The sequence below is a fragment of the Zonotrichia leucophrys genome, chromosome 2 (genome assembly GCF_028769735.1).
Source record: "Zonotrichia leucophrys gambelii isolate GWCS_2022_RI chromosome 2, RI_Zleu_2.0, whole genome shotgun sequence".
NCBI classification, from domain to species: Eukaryota; Metazoa; Chordata; class Aves; order Passeriformes; family Passerellidae; genus Zonotrichia; species Zonotrichia leucophrys.
The window spans coordinates 136957247-136963406 of NC_088171.1; positions in this window are offsets into that span (position 1 = coordinate 136957247).

Here is a 6160-nt window from a genome sequence, read left to right on the forward strand (position 1 = left end):
ATTTGTACTGAAAAATATTTAAATTACAACTTTGAAGTGTAAAGCAACTGCAAATAGGAATTGTGAAATGTAAGAACACACAAAGAAAAAGTGCATAGCTAAAAAAAAAGGATAATTTCAGTGAGGTAATGGCCTTTTCACTCCTAAAAGATTTTAAGACCTGATACTCATTTGATATGAAATACTGTATTTCTACTAACTTCCAGTACTTGATTTAATGGCAGGCTGATTTATGCCACTGGACAACCTTGTTCAACATCCATTAATGTTACATAGTTTGACTCAGAATCTCTATTCCACAATTCTTCTCAAGACTTCAACCTTGCCTACAAGGTTACCTTTACAGTAGGAATATTCACTTTATTCATGTCACACTAATGGGGATGTTTCATCCATGCTCAATGTGATGATTTTTATTTCACCATGATGCCCCTGCATACAGAGAATTGAATTTATTTTGAATTACGTGATCAGCTTGGGGAAGGATTGCTTGTCTGTTCACTCCCCTTTCAAACACCACTTTTTGCAGGACAGCTTCTATGAAGACTCAGAGGACACTTAACAAGCTAAGCTGGAAGTCAATGTAATTCTCAGTATGAAATCCGGATTTGTTTCCAGACATCACTTACCATTGCATCAAAGTATAATCCTGATATAATTTTTCATGCTCTTTTAAGAGCCCCCTGTGCTGCAAGAACAGCGTCTGAGAGCAGGATACAACCTGTACCTTCTGTCTCTGATATGTCACCAGGGCATGACAGCACCTCTGGGGGCAGACACAGCTGCGATGGTGGCTTCCAAAACAGCACCCATGTGTTAACCCTGGCATTAACTCAGCTGGACAGACCATGGTGCTAATAATGCCAAGGTTGTGGATTTAATCCCTGCATGGGCCTGACTCACAAATTGGACTTGATGATCCCTGTGGGTCCTTTGCAGCTCAGAATATCCTGTAACACCTGTATTGTCCCTGCGGTATCAGAGACGGACCCCAGTGGGAGCTGCTGTCGGAGAAGATTTATTCTGTGCAAAGCTGCTCCCAGACTTGTGAAGCACTGACAGGTACATTCAGTACAGGAGCTGCAATGTGACCAGAAGGGAGATCACTCCGTGGTTATTGCTTGCACCGTGGTTATCACTTTGAGCAAATGCTGGAATGCAGAAAAATATAATTTGGAAAGCTGACAAGTGTAACTTGCCAAAGAACCAGATTTGTCTTTGACAAATTTAACTGAAAAGACATGCCTACCAACAGAGCACAAGTACTATAAGTACTACAAGTACAGTTGATTAGTAAAACAATAGTTTCGATCCAAATACAGCTTTCATGTCAACATACACAAAAGAAATTATATTAATTGGCATCACAGGAGCCTGAGAAGTCAGATGAAAGAGACATTGCCTTACAACAACTGGACCAACAATAAATACTTTACTCTGTGTCATGAATTCTAATATCTTCTGATCCATCTAATTGCCAAAATCTTGTTAGTTTGTTTTTTATCTTCCAGAGATGTACTAGCCTCAGAGCCACAGTTAAAGAAACTTTCATAATTACTTAATGAATTTAATTATGTACTCTTTTTTTGAAAAAGTTCTCAATTTAGTGAAATATATGGTGGATTACAATTGTTAAGAAATTATGAAACTCCTTGTGCAGTGTAGTTTGGGAATGTTTCCAGACATTACCAATAAGAGATAATTTTCAAATACATCAGCAATACATGCCTTTCTAGTTCTATGGATCAGGTAAAACTATCCTAACTGCATTTCAGTATCAAACTGTTCCCAGAGCAAGCAGTACATGAATACCACTTCACTGATGGAGATCTAAGGTATACTCTCATTTCTGCAAAATTTACATTACTGTAAGACTGCTCTCAACTAAACTGCTGTAGAGCATCAGCACTCTATATTTTAAAAGTTGGCATATTTGACTGAAAAAAACATTTAAAAATCAATGTGTCTTCTGTATTTCTGAAGCTTGCCTTCAGTCTCTCCCTGCAGAGTTGTCCTTGTGCTCTTTTCCCTGGACCATTTACTACCTGCCAGTTTCCTCATTAGTTCCACCATCTGATCAACTCTAGAAGTTAAAAATGACCACAAACTGTGGCTAGCAGGTTGGGAGGAGAAAGCTAAGAATGCATGGGAAGAGTGTAACAGAAGACAGGAAAGAAGAAAGACTGCAATTTAGCAGCAAGTAGAAACCTTTAGCCCCAAGGAAGCATTACAAATGTTTATAGGTGTTAAATCTGAAACCTATTAAGCTCCAGTATGAAAAAAACCTGCCGCTTGATCAGCTGCAATTATTAAAAAAAAAAAAAAAGCCTTTCCAGAAAATTAATATTACAAATGGTTAAACACATATTTCAGTTTACTGGAAACAAAATGTGCTAGGAAGAAAAAGGAAGCATGTTTTCGGTTTTCTTCTTGAATAAAAGCCATAAACTTAAATATTTTTTAAATTATTAAGCAGAAGTGGGCTGATACATAATGCAATCAAAAAGGCCAGTCACAAGAATGCTGAGTCTATAGATAGTTTTAAATACTTATACTACTTCTTCTCAGCTGGGAAAAAGTATTCCTCATTTTATGAAACAAAAATCACAGAAACCTTGAAAACCCCAATACAAACATGTTTACTTGTACTGGTTATGGGATGCATGATTTACTGTGTCAGATCCTAACAACATTCCATCTATCCAGGATTAGCAAATACTGAGAGCTGAATTTCGACGGGAATTTCATAAATCCAAACTTTCTTTGCCTCATTTATATCTCTTTGTGTTCCTCTGTAATGGTCTAATCAGGTCTGGCAACAAAGTACCACACAGTCATTCATTCCCCATCCCAGTGGGAAGAAAAACTGTAAAAAGTAAAACTTAACTATTTGAGATAAGAACAATGTAGTAATGGAAAAAAAAGAAAATAATCATTATTTTAATATTAATAATAGTAGTAATAATAATAAATAATGTCATGAAAAGGAGAGAGAAGGAAAAAACCCATGAAAAACAAGTGATGCATGGTACAGTCGCTCACCACACTGACTGATGCCCAGCCTATCCCTGTGGTCATTGACTCTTGGGCAATTCTCCTGGCTTATATAATGGGCATGATGTTCTATGGTATAGAATAAGCCAGTCAGCCATGCTGAACATGCTCCCTCCAAGCTTTTTGTGCAATTGCTCACTGGCAGAGCTTGGGAAACTGAAAATCCTTAACTTAAAGTAAGCACTACTTATTACAACCAAACACCAGTGTGTTATCAGTTATTCTCATAATAAATTCAAAACACCACACTGTACCAGCTACTGGATAAAAGTTAACTCTGTCCCAGCCAAAAGCAGGACATTCTCAAATTAAATACACTGATGGGAAACATCTCTGACTTGCCATGTAAAGAATTCCCAGTAAGCATAAACCCTTTTTGCTTGTAGCTTTTGGTAAAAGGCTGTATTGTGAACTAAAGGCCAAGTGGCAAGAAACCAGTGTTTTCAGTTATTCTCAATTTTCATGTACTTCACATGGGATCTGTGGCAGGTGGCCCACACTGAAATCAAGAATATTAACGACCAGCCAGAGTGCAAATATTTGCATTCAAATGTCTGCCTAATCTCAGAACAGAGTACCACAGTGATTTTGTGGTACATTTGAATGCCATTTTCAGAAACCATTTCACCTATGGATGACCTAAGGGCAGTCATGGCTTACAGATGAAAACTTCTGTCTGTATGCTCTTGCATAGCAGGTCCCTTTCCAGGACCTCTGGCTCTCCTGTACTGCTGCAGCAAAGCTTATTTGCTGTAAACAGAGGCTGAAATTGCTTCTCAGACAAGGTCCCAACACACTGGACAAACTTTGGATTATCTGCCTTGCAATGCTGAAGTTTTTAGAGGATCAAATCACAAGTTATGGCATTTTTCCTTCTACTTCACATGTTAGAAGTGTGACTGTGACTATCCTGAATTTCTTGTTTGAAGGCTCAAAAAAGCAATTTATTGTTGCCAATACTTGGAAGTGATTGGGCAAAGCAGCTTAGATTGGAAGGAACTGGAGGATGGGCATGCGACTCAAGAGCGGATTTGGATCTCAAATTTCAAGGGAGAATGTTTGTCAGGGAAAAATGATTACTTCAGTTAATCCAAAGTAATGAAAACATGTTGTCCTTTCTCCTAAGAGAAAGTTATTTACATATATGAACGAAGTTGTTCTGCACTTGCAAATTCATGATTGCCTGACAGAAACACTTGACCAAAGCTGAAAACAAAAATAGGCTTCTTGCCTCAGTTTCTTCCTAAATGTCACTGCATAATGTGATCTGCTATATGCTAGCAGGAGTGTACATCCTAGTCACAAACTTGCTTTTTTAAGTACCATCTGGAATGCATGTGTCTGAGCAGAGCCCGAGGAGAAACTCAGCAAAGTACGGAGCGCCGCATACAAATCAGTGCTGGTGGCAGCTCCTGAGAAGGAAAATGGGGACAGGGAGATCAGCTACATTGTGCGTCTCAGGCCAGGGCATTCAGAGCACTTTCAAGCTGAGTTTAAAAAACCCCAAAACTGCAAACAAAGTTAGTAATGAAGAGTTTATTGGTTTTTTTTAAGAAGTGATCTTCATGAGAACCTAAGTGCAAAAGGTTGAAAAATATTGACTTAATCAAAAAAATTTGAAAGAGCCATGTGGTAATTTAATGCAATATTAATAATGAAGAAAACTTATTTTTGGTATTTTAAAATTGATAGGTCAGTGGATGGAACTCAGTGGACATGAGCTCTAACACACACTGTATTTTGATCTTCCTTATTTACTGTACAGTAATTGCTTCAATTTTTAGCAGAATATCTGAAAATTATGCTGAAGTTTAAAAACCAATTTGTTCATGAAGTGCATTTACCTCCAAAGTACAAATGAAACATTGTAATATCAGGCAATTAATGTTAGACCATGCAAATGAATTGTCTTCATTTTTAATTTTGATGAAGGAAGCATTCCTTTTAGATGAAACATAAAAATATCAAACTGAATAGACATTGGAAAAAATAAATAATACTAATTTAGACTGGCATTATTTTGAAGTACATTCAAGAATAAATTAGAGGACAAGATTACTGGCTGATCTTCGGAGTAGTCACATACTGTCACGAGAAACAGATGTGATAACAATTCAAATCCTTTAGATTTAAACTGAGCCAAATTTAGACTATAAACTCTCTGGGATTTGCATATATTTGCTTCTTTGAAGTATGTACATTTAAAGCCCTGTAATAACAAAGAATGGAAAAGCTGAAAACTAAACTTTGGAAAAATGGAAAACCAGCTACAGAGAGTAATCTGGAAAAGACTGGACCTATATATAACCTTAATGCTTTTAACTACATGGTAGGTATTGCCAAAAATTTCACTAGAGCTTCCTAGTTTTACTGTCAAAAAGGATGTCCTTTATAAAAAGAATTGCTTGCTCAAACAGTAGAGAGCATGAGAAAAACAATAGATTCATTTTTATTATTTTATTTTTTTTAATGGGCAGCTATTGAGGAATTGGTTGTGACAACTAAAGAAAAAATAGTAATAATAATTCCCTCCTGTTGTTAACTTCTCCTCAGTCAATGGCAATATGATGTAGGGCTTCTAAACAGGTAAGTGGTAGACAGTAGCTAGAAAGGCAATTTTGACCAATCCTCAGTGTCTGCTGAGCCAGAGGAAGGAGGATTTCCCACTAAAAGGGACCCAAGTGAGGTAAGCTGAGGAGGATTTCACACTCAAAGGGACCCAAGTGAGGTAAGCTGAGGAGGATTTCCCACTAAAAGGGACCCGAGTGAGGTAAGCTGAGGAGGATTTCCCACTAAAAGGGACCCAAGTGAGGTAAGCTGAGGAGGATTTCCCACTCAAAGGGACCCAAGCGAGGTAAGCTGAGGAGGATTTCACACTAAAAGGGGTCCGAGTGAGGTAAGCACTGCGCAGGGCACGAGGCAGAGCCCATCCGTGCTGTGGCCGTGGCAGCAGCACCTCGGGCCCGGGCGGGCCGCGCTGAGGTTTCTGGCTGCACTGAAGGGCACTCTGCTGCCAGGGGCCATTTCCTACAGCATCAAATGAGGCAGCTTCGCTGGTCCACACTCCTGGTGGACCTTGGTGCAATCCAGTGTATCAGCACTGCTA